We start from the raw sequence: 19,929 nt of genomic DNA, 5'->3' as shown, positions 1-19,929 counted from the left end.
TGGAGGACAAGCTTCATACTGTACCTGCAACCGGATGACACGTGATTCTTTGAGAACCAATTGAAACAGACTGGGGCGTGTCGCAGCTCCACAATAAATCCGACGGATAACTACACAGTCGGTAAATTCCTCTGAAGAAGAAGGTCGTATATGTCCCAGACCTTCGAAACGCGTTAGGACTTCTTGTTTCACCTCACAGCCAATGCCAGATAACGGTAGTTTGGACTGGGGATACTTTGAAAAGAACTCGCTTTTAACACAGTTTGTAATAGTGATTGCTATTTATTGATGCTAATAAAATACCTCATACACATCTGAGGTTGTACTGTGTGAGTAAGATTCTTAAAATTTGATTGTGCACAGTACTTTTTATTCAACAGGGTTGCACTATTACTGTTCTCTCTCTTCTCATTTATATATGTGAGCGGAGGTGCCGGGAGACATTTCCAAGCCGGTGGACACCTGATACCACGAAGGAGCTTATTCTACTTACCCTGTGCGACACTTACCTCATATTGATTGAGGTCAAGGAGAGTAAGTAGAATCCCCTGAGGGGAAAGTGTGCCACACAGCTTCGGGACTCTCACCACTTCTACTTAGTATCATCTAAGGACTGTCATTTTATCACTATTTGTGTGTTTAACACTTGTACTTAGCGCATTTGATTTGTATTTTTGTCACTTGGGGTCTTTTGCACAATTTATTATCTATGAGTGTTTATTGTTTATGGTTTATTATTGTGTGCTCTATATTTGAATCGTAGTCTAATATTGTATATTGTAACAATTTATAGCGACTACAATTAGACCCCTCTGACCTTCAATCATTTGGTTATTACCAATTGTGGGAACATTTTCTATACCACTTGACACATTGTTCCCACTTTCATTTGTTCATATTGCGACTACTGACAATATTCTCGGCTGAGTTCATACCACCCAGTTTCTGTTAACATACACTTTTCTTCTCACTGAGCGCCCCTCATATTTTACTTCGTCTTGGCTCAATTTTTTTTCTCTATATTAGGATTGTGGGGTTTGGGGATCCCACGATCCTAATAGGTAATTTGGGGCTGCATAGTGTTTTATTAGTATTCCGTAATAGGAATTTTCTGAGATTTACACCTAATTTGCGCTGATATCACAAACCCATTCTTTGCTCTATATATATATATATATATATATATAAATAACATTATTTTTTTTCTTGCAATACCAGCATTAATGAACTACGTATTACACTCTGGGCTATCATTAATGTGGGCTAATTTAAAGACTACTGAGTAGATGCAGCACATAAATTGATGCCAATGCATTGCAACTTAAGTGATATAAGTATAATTGATTTTTTTCTTAAGTATACCTAATCTAATCTTCAGAACAGGAGTGCTCGACAGATTTTTACTCTGCACCATTTCTTCTATCACTACTAATGTGCTTTTCGCAAAGTTCATTTGCTTGTAAAATAGAAACTTGCAGGCACAAAAAACAACAACATTTCATAGTGTGCAATAATTGGCATCACTACTGACATAAGAAAGATTGCTGTGACATAAAATCTATTCCAACATATAGCTCAGCTACACCCTATTTTTATTTAGAGGTCAATTCTTTGTTGAAAATTATATCTATTTAGCAACCATTTTTCAAGTTTTCAAGAATTTAATTTAGACATTACAACCCACAAAACTTTACCATAAATTCCAACATTTGTGACTTTGTATCCGAGACATAGGAGAGTCCCGAAGGGAGGGGATGTGGTCTAGATAGTTGACATGATTGTTGGCATATCTGTGTAGTCCGAATGAGGGACAGAACTCAGAACTGCCAAACTCAAATTGGGATATTTGGGTTGTCTGTTTTCATATAATGTAGTAAATACATTGTTCAGTAGAAAATGTGTTATCTGAATATCTTTATTTTTCTATCATATTAAGTGTTGCCTGATGCTTCAATAAAATAATAACTTGCATGATTTGTTGTGCCTGCCACTTTTTTGCTCTACTATATTAAGTTTTTCAGTATATAATGGAAATAAATGCCATACTCCTATTTTAACGATAGAATAGCTTAAAATGCCATAAAACATGTTGAGATGTGTGCATATCCTAAAAGGTCTAATTAAAGTGAATGTAAGTTTTGATGCAAAAGGGCCCGGTTTTTAAAAATTTGATTAAAAACAGGGGCACTTTAATTCATATTTCATTTGTTGTGAAAAAATACTTACCTTTTAAACTTGACAGCCGTTCCAGCTTCTCCCGGTCGTCGCAAGCTATTTCTGACGTCAGAGATGATGGATGGGTCCATCCTCCAATCACGGCTTCCCCCTTGGGGGAATCTGTGTCTGATTTAACGCCGTGGTTGGAGAAAGCCAGGTTCCTCATTTTACACCCAGGAAGAGGCTTTGAGACGGGGGCGTAGGAAGCTGGAGCGGCTGTCAAGATTAAAAGATAAGTATTTTTTTCATAACACGAGTGAAATGCTAATTTTTATGAATTAAAGTGCCCCTGTTTTTAATCGAATTTTTAAAAATCGGGCACTTTAGCATCAAAATTTACATTCATTTTAAGTAAAAATAGTTAGCATAAAATTGCTGGCAAGTATTTTAAAATCATTTTCAAAAATAAGCAAAATTAGTTACAAAGCCATGCTGTCTGGAGTAGTCAGCTCCACCCCCCTTATCAGTGTTTAGACACAGGCATTGTATTTCAGCTGAGTTCACAGCTTCTAGGTATGCTCCAGCAGATTATCCCTATGCATTTTTGCACTCTACCAAAACAACAATAGATATAGATACAGCCATAAAAGGAAATGTGTGGGGGTAGTTAGAGCTTTACAATTCAGAAACAAAAAAGAAATGGTTAATGGCGAGGCACTGCAGTATAAATTTGCAAGTAAAGTAATTAAAGTACATATTATGTTTTGTCTCTATCCCAACTTGTTTTATGTCCATTTAAGTATTAAAGGAGTGGTGTCCAACCTATTCAAATGAGGGTCCATAATTTAGGGGCCTATCTATCAAGCTGTCAACCGCAAATATGCCGGAATTCCGCAGAGTAATTGTTGCGAGCTTGATCCGACCTAGTTATCAAAGCCTACAGCCCGGCAAATGTTGAAATTTGTGACGTAACATACAATCCGCCGATCTCAATCCGACGCAGCTCGATACTTATGTCATCACAGATGTTCCAAATACACATTCGGCTCTATTTATTTTTTTAAATAATTTTTATTGAGGATATTATAAACATATACAGCGTATGAAGAATTTCCAAAACTTAAGTATTACAAACATTAGGATATCATTCACAATAGTAAACAGTGTATTATCAGGTAAATACAGATTCAAAATGTAATGGGCAAAAATAACGATATCCTAATTTTTATATTGATATATACCTCCTCTGAAAAACATAATTTATGCTTACCTAATAAATTTATTTCTCTTGTGGTGTATCCAGTCCACGGATCATCCATTACTTGTGGGATATTCTCCTTCCCAACAGGAAGTTGCAAGAGGATCAACCGCAGCAGAGCTGCTATATAGCTCCTCCCCTAACTGCCATATCCAGTCATTCGACCGAAGACAAGTGGCGAAAGGAGAAACCATAGGGTGCAGTGGTGACTGTAGTTTAAAGTTAAAAAATACCTGCCTTAAAATGACAGGGCGGGCCGTGGACTGGATACACCACAAGAGAAATAAATTTATCAGGTAAGCATAAATTATGTTTTCTCTTGTAAGGTGTATCCAGTCCACGGATCATCCATTACTTGTGGGATACCAATACCAAAGCTAAAGTACACGGATGAAGGGAGGGACAAGGCAGGTACTTAAACGGAAGGTACCACTGCCTGTAAAACCTTTCTCCCAAAAATAGCCTCCGAAGAAGCAAAAGTATCAAATTTGTAGAATTTAGAAAAAGTATGAAGCGAAGACCAAGTCGCCGCCTTACACATCTGTTCAACAGAAGCCTAATTTTTGAAGGCCCATGTGGAAGCCACCGCTCTAGTGGAATGAGCTGTAATTCTTACTGGCCAGCAGTCTCATAAGCTAAGCGGATTATGCTTCTTAGCCAAAACGAAAGAGAGGTTGCCGAAGCCTTTTGGCCTCTCCTCTGTCCAGAGTAGACAACAAACAAAGCAGATGTTTGACGAAAATCTTTAGTAGTTTGTAAATAATACTTTAAAGCACGAACCACGTCAAGATTGTGTAATAGATTGTGTGAAGAAGGATTAAGACACAATGATGGAACAACAATCTCCTGATTGATATTCTTATTAGATACCACCTTAGGTAAAAACCCAGGTTTGGTACGCAGAACTACCTTATCTGCATGGAAGATCAGATAAGGAGAATCACATTGTAAGGCAGATATCTCGGAAACTCTACGAGCCGAGGAAATAGCTACCAAAAAAAGAACTTTCCAAGATAAAAGTTTGATATCTATGGAATGAAGAGGTTCAAACGGAACCCCTTGAAGAACTTTAAGAACCAAATTTAAGCTCCATGGCGGAGCAACAGGTTTAAACACAGGCTTGATTCTAACTAAAGCCTGATAAAATGCCTGAACGTCTGGAACATCCGCCAGACGCTTGTGCAAAAGGATAGACAGAGCAGAAATCTGTCCCTTTAAGGAACTAGCTGACAATCCTTTTTCCAATCCTTCTTGGAGAAAAGATAATATCTTGGGAATCCTGACCTTACTCCATGAGTAACCCTTAGATTCACACCAATAAAGATATTTACGCCATATCTTATGATAGATTTTCCTGGTGACAGGCTTTTGAGCCTGAATTAAGGTATCAATGACTGACTCGGAGAAGCCACGCTTTGATAAAATCAAGCGTTCAATCTCCAGGCAGTCAGTCTCACAGAAATTAGATTTGGATGGTTGAAAGGACCTTGAAGTAGAAGGTCCTGTCTTAGCGGCAGAGTCCATGGTGGAAAGGATGACATGTCCACCAGATCTGTATACCAAGTCCTGCGTGGCCACGCAGGCGCTATCAAGATCACCGATGCTCTCTCCTGCTTGATTTTGGTAATCAGACGAGGGAGCAGAGGAAACGGTGGAATCACATAAGCCAGGTTGAAAGACCAAGGTGCTGCTAGAGCATCTATCAGCGTCACCTTGGGATCCCTGGACCTGGATCCGTAACAAGGAAGTTTGGCGTTCTGGCGAGACGCCATGAGATCCAGTTCTGGTTTGCCCCAACGATGAATCAATTGTGCAAACACCTCCGGATGGAGTTCCCACTCCCCCGGATGAAAAGTCTGATGACTTAGAAAATCCGCCTCCCAGTTCTCTACACCTGGAATATGGATAGCTGATAGGTGGCAAGAGTGAATCTCTGCCCAGCGAATTATCTTTGAGACTTCTAACATCGCTAGGAAACTCCTTGTTCCCCCTTGCTGGTTGATGTAAGCCACAGTCGTGATGTTGTCCGACTGAAATCTGATGAACCTCATTGTCGCTAGCTGAGGCCAAGCCTGAAGAGCATTGAATATCGCTCTCAGTTCCAGAATGTTTATTGGAAGGAGTGTCTCCTCCTGAGTCCACGATCCCTGAGCCTTCAGGGAGTTCCAGACTACCCCCCAGCCTAGAAGTCTGGCATCTGTCGTTACAATTGTCCAATCTGGCCTGCGAAAGGTCATACCTTTGGACAGATGGACCCGAGATAGCCACCAGAGAAGAGAATCCCTGGTCTCTTGATCCAGATTTAGTAGAGGGGACAAATCTGTATAATCCCCATTCCACTAACTGAGCATGCAGAGTTGCAGCGGTCTGAGATGTAGGCGTGCAAACGGCACTATGTCCATTGCCGCTACCATTAAGCCGATTACTTCCATACACTGAGCCACCGAAGGACAAGAAGTGGAATAAAGAACACGGCAGGAATTTAGAAGTTTTGATAACCTGGACTCTGTCAGGTAAATCCTAATTTCTACAGAATCTATTAGAGTTCCCAGAAAGGAGACTCTTGTGAGAGGGGATAGAGAACTCTTTTCTTCGTTCACCTTCCACCCATGCGACCTCAGAAATGCCAGAACTATGTCCGTATGAGACTTGGCAATTTGGAAATTTGATGCTTGTATCAGGATGTCTTCTAAATAAGGGGCCACTGCTATGCCCCGTGGTCTTAGGACCGCCAGAAGTGACCCCAGAACCTTTGTAAAGATTATTGGGGCTGTAGCTAATCCAAAGGGAAGAGCTACAAACTGGTAATGCCTGTCTTAGGAAGGCAAACCTGAGAAACTGATGATGATCTTTGTGTATCGGAATGTGAAGATAAGCATCCTTTAAATCCACTGTAGTCATATATTGACCCTTCTGGATCATATGTAGGATGATACGAATAGTCTCCATCTTGAATGATGGAACTCTGAGGAATTTGTTTAAGATCTTGAGATCTAAAATTGGTCTGAAGGTTCCCTCTTTTTTGGGAACCACAAACAGATTTGAGTAAAATCCCTGTCCCTGTTCCTCCTTTGGAACTGGATGGATCACTCCCATAACTAGGAGGTCTTGCACACAGTGTAAGAATGCCTCTCTTTTTATCTGGTTTGCAGATAATTGTGAAAGGTGAAATCTCCCCTTTGGAGGGGAAGCTTTGAAGTCCAGAAGATATCCCTGGGATATAATTTCCAACGCCCAGGAATCCTGGACATCTCTTGCCCAAGCCTGGGCGAAAGTCTGCCCCCTACTAGATCCGTTACCGGATAAGGGCCGATCCTTCATGCTGTCTTAGAGGCAGCAGCAGGCTTTTTGGCCTGCTTACCTTTGTTCCAGGTCTGGTTAGGTCTCCAGACCGACTTGGACTGAGCAAAAGTTCCCTCTTGTTTTGCATTAGAGGAAGCTGATGCCGCACTCGCCTTGAAGTTTCGAAAGGCATGAAAATTAGTCTGTTTGGCCCTTGATTTGGACCTATCCTGAGCAAGGGCATGACCTTTTCCTCCAGTGATATCAGAAATGATCTCCTTCAAACCAAGCCCAAATAGGGTTTGCCCCTTGAAGGGAATGTTAAGCAGCTTAGACTTTGAAGTAACGTCAGCTGACCATGATTTAATCCATAGCGCCCTGCGCGCCTGAACAGCAAAACCAGAATTCTTAGCCGTTAGTTTACTCAAATGAACAATGGCATCAGAAACAAAAGAATTGGCTAGCTTAAGTGCTCTAAGCTTGTCAAGTATGTCATCCAATGGGGTCTCTACCTGTAAAGCCTCTTCCAGAGACTCAAACCAGAAAGCCGCAGCAGCAGTGACTGGGGCAATGAATGCAAGGGGCTGTAGAATAAAACCTTGTTGAATAAACATTTTCTTAAGTTAACCCTCTAACTTTTTATCCATTGGATCTGAGAAAGCACAACTGTCCTCGACAGGGATAGTAGTACGCTTAGCTAGGGTAGAAACTGCTCCCTCCACCTTAGGGACTGTCTGCCATAAGTCCCGTGTGGTGGCATCTATTGGAAACATTTTCTTAAAAATAGGAGGGGGAGAGAACGGCACACCTGGTCTATCCCATTCCTTAGTAATAATTTCTGTAAACCTTTTAGGTATTGGAAAAACATCAGTGCACACCGGCACAGCATAATATTTATCCAATCTACACAATTTCTCTGGCACTGCAATTGTATCACAGTCATTCAGAGCAGCTAAAACCTCCCTGAGCAATACGCGGAGGTGTTCAAGCTTAAATTTAAATGTAGACATATCAGAATCAGGTTGAATCCTTTTCCCTGAGTCAGAAACATCACCCACAGAAAGAAGCTCTCCTTCCTCAGCTTCTGCATATTGTGAGGGAGTATCAGACATAGCTCTTAAAGCGTCAGTATGCTCTGTATTTCTTCTAACTCCAGAGCTGTCTCGCTTTCCTCTAAACCCAGGTAGTCTGGATAATACAGCTGACAGTGTATTATCCATGACCGCAGCCATGTCTTGTAAAGTGAACGCTATGGGCGCACTAGATGTACTTGGCACCATTAGAGCGTGAGTCCCTTGAGCGGGAGTCAAAGGGTCTGACACGTGGGGCGAGTTAGTCGGCATAACTTCCCCCTCGTCAGATTCCTCTGGTGATAAATTTTTTAAAGACAGAATATGATCTTTATTACTTAAAGTGAAATCAGTACATTTGGTACACATTCTAAGAGGGGGTTCCACCATGGCTTCTAAACATAATGAACAAGGAGTTTCCACTATGTCAGAAATGTTTAAACAGACTAGCAATGAGACCAGCAAGCTTGATAAACACTTTAAATCAAGTTAACAAGCAAAAAATAAAAACGGTACTGTGCCTTTAAGAGAAACAAATTTTGTCAGAATTTGAAAAACAGTGAAAAAATGCAGTAAATCAAACTAAATTTTTACAGTGTGTATAATAAGCTAACAGAGCATTGCACCCACTTGCAAATGGATGATTAACCCCTTAGTTAAAAAAACGGATAAAAAAAACGATATAGACGTTTTTTAACAGTCACAACAAACTGCCACAGCTCTGCTGTGGCCCTACCGTCCCAAACAACGACTTTGGAAAGCCTAAGAGTCCTTTATTAGAGAGGTCCTATAGCATTCAGGGGACTCCTGGAGGAAGCTGGATGTCTCAGTCTGTAAAAGTTACTGCGCAATAAAGCGCTAAATTAGGCCCCTCCCACTCATGTTAAAACAGTGGAAAGCCTCAGGAAACTGTTTCTAGGCAAATTTAAGGCAGCCATGTGGAAAAAAACTAGGCCCCAATAAAGTTTTATCACCAAAGCATATATATATAAACGCTTAAACATTTCCAGCAAACGTTTTATATTGCAAATCTATAAGAGTATTACCTATGAAAATAAGCATGATACCTGATACCAGTCACTATTAAATCACTGTATTCAGGCTTACCTTACATAAATCTGGTATCAGCAGCATTTTCTAGTATTTACATCTCTAGAAAAATTTTTTAACTGCACATACCTCATAGCAGGATAACCTGCACGCCATTCCCCAGCTGCAGTTACCTCTCTCTTCAGTTATGTGTGAGAACAGCAATGGATCTTAGTTACAACCTGCTAAGATCATAGAGATCACAGGCAGATTCTTCTTCTATTTTCTGCCTGGGACAAAATAGTACAACTCCGGTACCATTTGAAAATAACAAACTTTTGATTGAAGAAAAAAACCACTACGTTTCACCACTTCTCTCTTACTACCTCCATGCTTGTCGAGAGTTACAAGAGAATGACTGGGTATGGCATTTAGGGGAGGAGCTATATAGCAGCTCTGCTGTGGGTGATCCTCTTGCAACTTCCTGTTGGGAAGGAGAATATCCCACAAGTAATGGATGATCCGTGGACTGGATACACCTTACAAGAGAAATAGTAGGCCACTCTTGGACCATGGTATAATATAAATACTCGTCGGAGGTAAGTAAATTGGGTCTATAGCCACTTTTGGGCTTGGTATAGTATACAACATTAAATATATATATTAACAATAATCATGAAATAAGTGTCAACCATCATGAATAACATGAGATCACTAAAAGGAAATAATGATGATGAATGAATTAGGTGGTTGTCATGCAAAAAGAAAATAAATGTTTCTATAGGATTCATTTTCCTTTGCCTACGAAGTAGGCTCAATGGTGTCAGGTGGATGGGAGGAACAGGAGTGAAATCAAAGGGGATGAGGCTGAAATGAAAAGAAATATAAGTTGAAGACCGGGTTGGTAAGGGATTATATCACCATTGGATCCATATGATAAAAGGACTTATGCAGTATCTCCCCTCAGGGGTTGTTGTCACCACTGGACACAGACGGGTAAGGGGTAGTGGATATGACCCGCTCACAGATGTAGAGCAGGAAAGGGTGAGGGGCGATACAGTCGGCGGAGAAATATTATAGGAGCTGATAGCCCTATAAACCAGAAGCCAGGGGATATTATATTAAATAAGAACCTATGTACTGGCGTAAGTATAGCAAACACATACTTGGGTATGTCCCACGGGGCCAGAGAACAGTGTTTATGAAGCAGAAAAATAAATAATATAACTACTGTCTTGTCACACATGTCTGTTAATACTGAGTGCGTAGGTGTTCTCAGTCATCCATCCCCTATGTTCACCGTGGCCGTTCCCGTAGAATTTGACCTGCTTACCCTGAACAGTATGTCTTCAACTGCTGGTACTGAGTCCTTGGTCTGTATTATAAGCAATCGGTTAAGTTCGTTTGTGCCGCATAGTAGAAACATATCCCGTTGCTTTGGCCGCCGGCAAGTCTTGTTTGGGTTAAATATATTGGCACAAACAATCAAGCTAGCTGTAGACAATATAACCAGGACCCAAATGTCCGCAAGGGAAGAAGATTCCCAGATTAATGAATATTCTCAATCCTAGAACTTAAAAATAATGTCCTTTGCTAATCTAATTGCTAGGTAATGATTTGGATCAAAGGAAGTAATATGCAGACAATTAAAGAATGCTATATTCATGGGCCCCATTAACTGGAAAATGATCAAACAGAAGGTAGCTACGTATAGATGGAAACCTCTCATCAGGAGAGTAAGAGACTAAGCACCTGCGATATAAACCATAGAAATAGGTCTTGTCCCAAAACAATGTAGGATAGTCTGTCAATTTGCCTAGTGGATTTAAGTCAAACTTAGTCTATATTATAGCATAGAATTTGCCTAGTGGATTTAAGTCTATATTATAGCATAGGTAGGATAAAGAGGTCATGCACCCACCTCAGATTTGAGCACAGAACACAGATAACCTCCTGATATAGGGAAAAACATAATTTATGTAAGAACTTACCTGATAAATTCATTTCTTTCATATTAGCAAGAGTCCATGAGCTAGTGACGTATGGGATATACATTCCTACTAGGAGGGGCAAAGTTTCCCAAACCTCAAAATGCCTATAAATACACCCCTCACCACACCCACAAATCAGTTTAACGTATAGCCAAGAAGTGGGGTGATAAGAAAAAAGTGCGAAAGCATAAAAAATAAGGAATTGGAATAATTGTGCTTTATACAAAAAAATCATAACCACCACAAAAAAGGGTGGGCCTCATGGACTCTTGCTAATATGAAAGAAATGAATTTATCAGGTAAGTTCTTACATAAATTATGTTTTCTTTCATGTAATTAGCAAGAGTCCATGAGCTAGTGACGTATGGGATAATGACTACCCAAGATGTGGATCTTCCACGCAAAAGTCACTAGAGAGGGAGGGATAAAATAAAGACAGCCAATTCCGCTGAAAAAAATCCACACCCAAAATAAAGTTTAAATCTTATAATGAAAAAAAACTGAAATTATAAGCAGAAGAATCAAACTGAAACAGCTGCCTGAAGTATTTTTCTACCAAAAACTGCTTCAGAAGAAAAAAACACATCAAAATGGTAGAATTTAGTAAAAGTATGCAAAGAAGACCAAGTGGCTGCTTTGCAAATCTGATCATCTGAAGCTTCATTCCTATACGCCCAGGAAGTAGAAACTGACCTAGTAGAATGAGCTTTAATCCTTTGAGGCGGAGTTTTACCCGACTCGACATAGGCATGATGAAACAAAGATTTTAACCAAGATGCCAAAGAAATGACAGAAGCCTTCTGACCTTTCCTAGAACCGGAAAAGATAACAAATAGACTAGAAGTCTTTCGGAAATCCTTAGTAGCTTCAACATAATATTTCAAAGCTCTAACTACATCCAAAGAATGCAACGACTTTTCCTTAGAATTCTTAGGATTAGGACACAATGAAGGAACCACAATTTCTCTACTAATGTTGTCAGAATTCACAACCTTAGGTAAAAATTTAAAAGAAGTTCGCAACACCGCCTTATCCTGATGAAAAAATCAGAAAAGGAGACTCACAAGAAAGAGCAGATAATTCAGAAACTCTTCTAGCAGAAGAGATGGCCAAAAGAAACAAAACTTTCCAAGAAAGTAATTAATGTCCAGCGAATGCATAGGTTCAAACGGAGGAGCTTGAAGAGCCCCCAGAACCAAATTCAAACTCCAAGGAGGAGAGATTGACTTAATAACAGGTTTTATACGAGCCAAAGCTTGTACAAAACAATGAATATCAGGAAGACTAGCGATCTTTCTGTGAAAAAGAACAGAAAGAGCAGAGATTTGACCTTTCAAGGAACTTGCAGACAAACCTTATCCAAACCAACCTGAAGAAACTGTAAAAATTCTAGGAATTCTAAAAGAATGCCAAGAAAAATGATGAGAAAAACACCAAGAAATGTAAATCTTCTAGACTCGATAATATATCTTCCTAGATACAGTTTTACGAGCCTGTAACATAGTATGAATCACAGAGTCAGAGAAACCTCTATGACTGAGAATCAAGCGTTCAATCTCCATACCTTCAAATTTAAGGATTTGAGAACCTGATGGAAAAAAGGACCTTGCGATAGAAGGTCTGGTCTTAACGGAAGAGTCCACGGTTGGCAAGTGGCCATCCGGACTAGATCCGCATACCAAAACCTGTGAGGCCATGCTGGAGACACCAGCAGAATAAACTAACGTTCCTTTAGAATCTTGGAAAAAGAACTATAGTCGGAAAGATATAAGCAGGATGATACTTCCAAGGAAGTGACAATGCATCCACTGCTTCCGCCTGAGGATCCCTGGATCTGGACAGATACCTGGGAAGCTTCTTGTTTAGATGAGAAGCCATCAGATCTATTTCTGGAAGTCCCCATATTTGAACAATCTGAAGAAATACCTCTGGGTGAAGAAACCATTCGCCCGGATGTAGCGTTTGGCGACTGAGATAATCCGCTTCCCAATTGTCTAAACCTGGGATATGAACCGCAGAAATTAGACAGGAACTGGATTCCACCCATACAAGTATTCGAGAGACTTCTTTCATAGCCAGAGGACTGTGAGTTCCTCCTTGATGATTGACATATGCCACGGTTGTGACATCGTCCGTCTAGAAACAAATGAACGACTCTCTCTTTAGAAGAGGCCACGACTGAAGAGCTCTGAAAATTGCACAGAGTTCCAAAAATGTTGATTGGTAATCTCACCTCCTGAGATTCCCAAACCCCTTGTGCTGTCAGAAACCCCCATACAGCTCCCCAACCTGTCAGACTTGCATCTGTTGAGATCACAGTCTAGGTTGGAAGAACAAAAGAAGCCCCCTGAACTAAACGATGGTGGTCTGTCCACCACATCAGAGAGTGTCGAACAATCGGTTTTAAAGATATTAATTGAGATATCTTTGTATAATCCCTGCACCACTGGTTCAGCATACAGAGCTGAAGAGGTCGCATGTGAAAACGAGCAAAGGGGATCGCGTCCAATGCAGCAGTCATAAGACCTAGAATTTCCATGCATAAGGCTACCGAAGGGAAAGATTGAGACTGAAGGTTTCGATAAGCTTAAACCAATTTCAGACGCCTCTTGTCCGTCATAGACAGAATCAAGAACACTGAATCTATCAGGAAACCTAAAAAGGTTACCCTTGTCTGAGGAATCAACGAACTTTTTGGTAAATTGATCCTCCAACCATGTTCTTGAAGAAACAACACTTATAAAAGACTGGAAAGGTTCTTTCTAGTGAAAATGAGCAAAGGGAATTGAATCCAATGCTGTGGCCATAAGACCTAAAACTTCTATGCATATATAGCAACTGAAGGAAATAATAGAGACTAAAGGTACCAATAGACGGAACCCATAACATTATCCCTTGACTGATAGAGACAAGGACAGTGACACAAACTATCTGGAAACCTAAAAAAGGTGACCCTTGTGTGAGGAATCAAGAGCTTTTGAAAAGAAGATCCTCTAACTATGTCCTGAAGAGTAAGTGAATCATATGAGATTCCGCATCCTCAGAAAATAATCTGAATGATAACAGAAAACGACCATAAAAAGGCAAAATAGTTTGAATAAAACTCCAAACCCCGGTTCCTCAAAAGGAACTGGAAGAAATACCCTAGAAGATTCCAGGTCTGAGCAGCGCTTAATCCCCATGGGTGCCCAGCCATGCTTCAACAGTACCCAAAATATATAGGACAGAAACACAGTTAAAGTGTTAGCCTTACTGGAATAAAATCAAAGAAATTTCAAAGAAGCCTTAACCTGCCCCTTACCAGCCAAGCTGGAATACGGCACGTACATCGCAAAATTAGGGAGCTGATTTCGAACTCCAAATATAGACATGTTACTTGGGAAAGAACTCAGGAATTTGTTCCTTAATAAGAACAACCAAACCAGTATAAGCTTAAAGTTTTAGTCTTAGAACTCAACCTTGAAGCCCAGAGTAACAGTTAAGAATTGAATCCAATTATAAAACAAATAATTGATTATCTTAGAACAAAAAGAAATATGGATTTTTTTTAATTTTTTTTAAAAAATCACAAAATTCTTCTAGCTAAAAAAGCCAAAGACATAGATTAACCCTCATTTGCCAAAATATTCAATAAAATGAAGACACAAATGAAATTATTAGCATGATAGTCCAGATTAAAGGACCAGCCAATACAGTGGACTTGCATAATCAATAAATGCAAAACAACAAGACAAATGCAACAGCACCTAGTCTAGTAAATGTTGTCCCTTTAACAATGCTAAAATAAATCATAATCTGATACTTGATCTTAAAGTAAACAGAGAAAATGAAGCAATTGCAATATCCAAATAAATCACAGGACCAAGAAAGTACCTGAAACTAAATAATTTTCCATAAATAAGATACAACTATCTAAAGGAAAATAAATACTATTTTGCTATAGAAACAATAGCATAATAAGCAGAATTAGAGATAGCCCCAATAAATTGGAGAACCCTCCAAATTGAGTTTAACTGCTGGCAAAGAATATAGTTTAAAACCTTTGAAGAAGGAATAAAAGAAAATTCTCAGCCTATTCCATTCCCTAGTATAGGGAATTGGAGGGAAAACCTCTGAAAACACAGAAGAAATAAATAGGCAGAAATAATGTCAGCTAGTCTTAAAGAACTAGTTACCTTAATATCCAAAATAATCAACACCTTTTCAACAAAGAACAAATGTACTTTAATAATAGAAAGAAAAAAAAAAAGTAGATTTGTTAGTGTCAATATCTGATGAAGAAAATTTCTGAAAGAGAAAAAAACATCATCAGAGAAGGATAAATCAGTATGTTGTTGGTCAATTGAAACTTCAATAATTAAAAAAGAAGTGAAAAAGACCTAAAAATTTTATTAGAAGGCACAAAGTCAGACAAAGCCTTTAACATAGAATCAAAAAAATATTTCTTATAAGTCTTCTAAATATTTCTTGTAAGAAAAAGAAAATATATAAAGCATAAATACTAATGGAATTCGCATGTAAAAGTATAACATAATAACTTATTACAAACCATAGCTAAAGATAAACATTTATAACATTTAAAATAAATGAACTTAGCTTTGGTAGAACTGAAACTCAGTTAAGCGTTTTTCCAGAAGTGGCTTCTGATTCAGAGTCCATCTGAGACATCTTGCAATATGTAATAGAAAAAACAACATATAAAGCAAAATTGATCAAATTCCTTAAATGACAGTTTCAGGAATGGGAAAAAAATGCCAATGAACAAGCTTCTAGCAACCAGAAGCAATAAATAATGAGACTTAAATATTGTGGAGACAACAATGACGATCGAATTTTTTAGCGCCAAAAAAGCCGCCCACATTATTTGGCGCCTAAATGCTTTTGGCGCCAAGAATGGCGCCACATCCGGTAATGCTGACATTTTTTGGCGCAAAAACGTCAAAAAAATGACGCAACTTCCGGCGACACGTATGACGCCGGAAATGACAAGAAATTTTTTTCGCCAAGAAAGTCCGCGCCAAGAATGACGCAATAAAATTAAGCATTTTCAGCCCCCGCGAGCCTAACAGCCCACAGGAAAAAAAGTCAAATTTTAAGGTAAGAAAAAATTGAATTATTCATATGCATTATCCCAAATATGAAACTGACTGTCTGAAAATAAGGAACGTTGAACATCCTGAATCAAGGCAAATAAATGTTTAAACACATATATTTAGAACTTTATATAAAAGTGCCCAACCATAGCTTAGAGTGTCACATAAAATAAGACTTACTTACCCCAGGACACTCATCTACATGTAGTAGAAAGCCAAACCAGTACTGAAACGAGAATCAGTAGAGGTAATGGTATACATAAGAGTATATCGTCGATCTGAAAAGGGAGGTAAGAGATGAATCTCTACGACCGATAACAGAGAACCTATGAAATAGACCCCGTAGAAGGAGATCATTGAATTCAAACAGGCAATACTCTATTCACATCCCTCTGACATTCACTGCACGCTGAGAGGAAAACCGGGCTCCAACCTGCTGCGGAGCGCATATCAACGTAGAATCTAGCACAAACTTACTTCACCACCTCCATAGGAGGCAAAGTTTGTAAAACTGATTTGTGGGTGTGGTGAGGGGTGTATTTATAGGCATTTTGAGGTTTGGGAAACTTTGCCCCTCCTGGTAGGAATGTATATCCCATACGTCACTAGCTCATGGACTCTTTCTAATTACATGAAAGAAATACAAACAGCAAAACACAACTATCTATAATTAAGTGCAACCCATATACATGTAATATGAGTGTAGTTGGATAAATTAGCCCTATTTTAAGTTTCCTATATATTTTTGCTATTGTAATAACTATACATAGGTGTTTGGCCCTATATAACTGTGCCACAGCAGTTCACTGTTATACAGTCATAGAGGGGGAGCAGGCTAAATCATACATTGAATGATACACTTAACAGACTAATAAGGCAAAAACGAACTATAGCTATAAGGTATATGGCGAACTGTAAGTAGTCCTTTACTCCCCTCTAGTGGTCACAATTAATATTTACCTCTTATTGCTAAATATTGAAATTTAAATCCTGAACCTGTCATTAGATAAATGTAGGTAAGCAAATGTTCAATTATCATTAGTCAAGCTTGGGGTAAGAGAGGATGCCAGAAGTATAATGCTTTTGAAGGGAGCTGTGTATACATAAAAAACATGTCATACATCATTAAAACAAAACACAACAGGGTGGAAAACTATACACCGATATACTAATCTTCATGGAGAAAAATTACAGGTCCCTCTTCAATGAAAGCCCAGCAATAGTTTAAAAAGCAGTTGCCATCCTAAATATATCAGTAAAATGCTACCAGTACATTGAGATAACACCAGCAATCAGTAGATTACTCCTGTGGTTACATATACTCAGCTGGGAAGTGTAAGCAATTAATGCAGTGTTGTACATAATAATATATAGATTATTCTAAAGATCTAGGAGATAGCCTACTCATAGCTGGTAATCTTTGGGGAGAGTGTACCCGCTGGGTTCCTGCCTATCTCATTCCTTCAAACAGTATAGGTGAGCCAAAATGTATTATTAGGGCTAGAGCTCAAAACTAGGTATTATCCTAGGTCAATAAAGCATTCTGATTATCTAGAGAATTAAAAAACTGTTAGGGAAAATATAAACTCCTTTGTAAAGCAAAACACTGCACAACATGCAATATCAGGTAAACCACATGACCATCTCATAGAGAAAACTATAAAGATAGTACCTATCTGTAGTAGGGTGTAGGTCACCGCCTTGGGCATGCCAGAGGGCTTAAAAAAAACCTACATAATCAGAACTATGCTAAAAGCTGTTTTATAACAGATCACCATATGCTATCCCTCTGCTATGTACATAGTAGTAGAATTGGTTTGCTTAGAGTATAAGGTGGACATATAAATTGCAATGCCTACATTCCCACCCGATTGCAAACAAAGGGGCTAGTTTAACATATTAAGAAACTGTCACAAAACATTCAGCATTCATATTAGCCTTATCAAAAACAATGTAAACCTATATAACATTCATAACAACGGATCAGCTACTCTAAACTGCACAATAAGTAGGCATATATATATGTATATACTTGAACAATAAGTCCATAGGGGTATCTTGTGGATCCAGTTGATGACCATTATATTGTTAAAATGGGATTAAATATCTTGTAATCAGGTGCTCCATTTGATTGCAGTTTATCTAATAGTCTATGAGAACAGGGTCCATTGTGCAGAAAAGCAGTTAACCTATTCCCATTCTGTTTACAATATGTATAAGGGAGAAGTCAGAAAAAAAGCACTTTTAAGCATAATGTCAGGTTGTGTATCGCTCATAGGGGATAATGCCGAATTTATGTTCACGTGGCCGTTCCCATAGAATTTGACCTGCTTTCCCTCTTCACATTAACTATAGGATTGGAACAGCCAATAGGATGAGAGCTGCTCTAATCCTATTGGCTGATTGGAATAGCCAATAGGATTTTAGCAGCTCTCATCCTATTGGCTGATTGAAATCTTTTAGCCAATCTTTTAGCAATCTTGGATGGCGTCACTCGCATTGAAGTTCCAGTTTACAGCAGCGACCGTATGAAGAGGATGCTTCGCACCGGATGTCTTCAGGATGGACCCGCTCCGCGCCGGATGGATGAAGATAAAAGAGGCTGTCTAGATGAAGACTTCTTGCCGCCTGGATCGATCCTTCAAGTGGGACTTCAATAGCTGTAAGTGGATCGTCGGGGGTTAGTGTTAGGTTTATTTAAGGGTTTTTTGGGTGGGTTTTATTTTTAGATTAAGGTCTGGGCATGTAAAAGAGTTAAATGTCCTTTTATGGGCAATGCCCATACAAATGCCCTTTTCAGGGCAATGGGGAGCTTAGGTTATTTTGGATAGATTTTTTATTTGGGGGAGGGGTTGGTTGGTTGAGTGGTGGGTTTTACTGTTGGGGGGTGTTTGTATTTTTTACCGGTAAAAGAGCGGATTTCTTTTGGGCAATGCCCCACAAAAGCCCTTTTAAGGGCCATTGGTAGTTTAATGTAGGCTAGGGGGGCTTTAATTTGTGGGGGGGGGGATTTTTTATTTTGATAGTGCTATTAGATTAGGTGTAATTCTTTTTTTATTTTTGATAATGTGTTTTTTTCCGTAATTTTGTGGGTTTTTGTTGTAATTTAGTACTTTTAATCATGTTAAATTGTATATTTAATTATTTTGAGTAGGGTTAGGTTTTTTAATATGCAATTTATTTTATTTAATTGGTAGTTTAATTTAATTGTACGATAATAGTTAGGGTATGTTAATTAATAGTTTAATATAGTTTAATTTAATTCTACAGGTAAGTTTGAATTTGAAGATAAGGATGTTGTAATTTTAATTTAAAGTTAGCAGGTTGTTAGGTTTAAGGGTTAATAGCTTAATTTATTTTTTGGCGATGTGAGAGGCTGACAGTTTAGCGGTTAATAGGTTAGTTAGTGGTAGTGATGTGGGAGGCCAGAGGTTTAGGGGTTAATAACTTTATTTAGGTTGTGGTGGGATCGGAGAGCGGCAGGATAGGGGTTAATAAATTTATTTAGTTTGCGGCAGGGTCGGGGAGCGGTGGGATAGGGGTTAAACATTTTAGTATAGTGGTGGCGTTTAGTGACAGGTTATAAATAAAGTTGGAAAAAAAGCCGAATAGACACGAGATCGATGACTGCTAGTTAACAACAGGCCGATACTCATCGCCCCGTACTTGGTGCGCGTCTTTTTTTAATAAATAAGGAGAGTGTATTAAGATACGCGGCCGCGATGTTAGGCGAGTGCATTGGTGTCGGCGAATGCAACAAAGTTGAGGCTTTGATAAATATCCCCCATAATCGTTTTTTGTTTGTTTTACCTAATGAAAATGAAGAAAGAAAAACAAAAATTATATATATATATATATATATATATATATATATACACACACACACAGATGGCCCTCGGTTTACAACGGTTCAATTTACACCGTTTCAGAATAACAACCTTTTTTTCCAGTCATGTGACTGCTATTGAAAAGCATTGAGAAGCAGTGCATTTATTAAAATAGCCAGTAGGTGGAGCTGTCCGCATGTGTGTTGCAGCAAAGCCAAGCAA

The 19,929-nt window shown here is 38.9% G+C and overlaps 1 long non-coding RNA gene across 1 annotated transcript in view; it reads right to left on the bottom strand.

Annotated features, from left to right (window-relative positions):
• Positions 1-2,301, bottom strand: part of LOC128662803 (uncharacterized) — a 116,565-nt gene extending 114,264 nt beyond the window's left edge. Inside the window, exon 1 of the long non-coding RNA XR_008402813.1 lies at positions 2,227-2,301. This is a non-coding gene — a long non-coding RNA (uncharacterized LOC128662803). The remainder of the gene's footprint in view (positions 1-2,226) is intronic.
• Positions 2,302-19,929: the final 17,628 nt, after the last annotated feature.

Source organism: Bombina bombina, chromosome 6 (genome assembly GCF_027579735.1).
Source record: "Bombina bombina isolate aBomBom1 chromosome 6, aBomBom1.pri, whole genome shotgun sequence".
NCBI lineage: Eukaryota > Metazoa > Chordata > Amphibia > Anura > Bombinatoridae > Bombina > Bombina bombina.
This window is presented reverse-complemented; position numbering and strand designations above follow the sequence as displayed.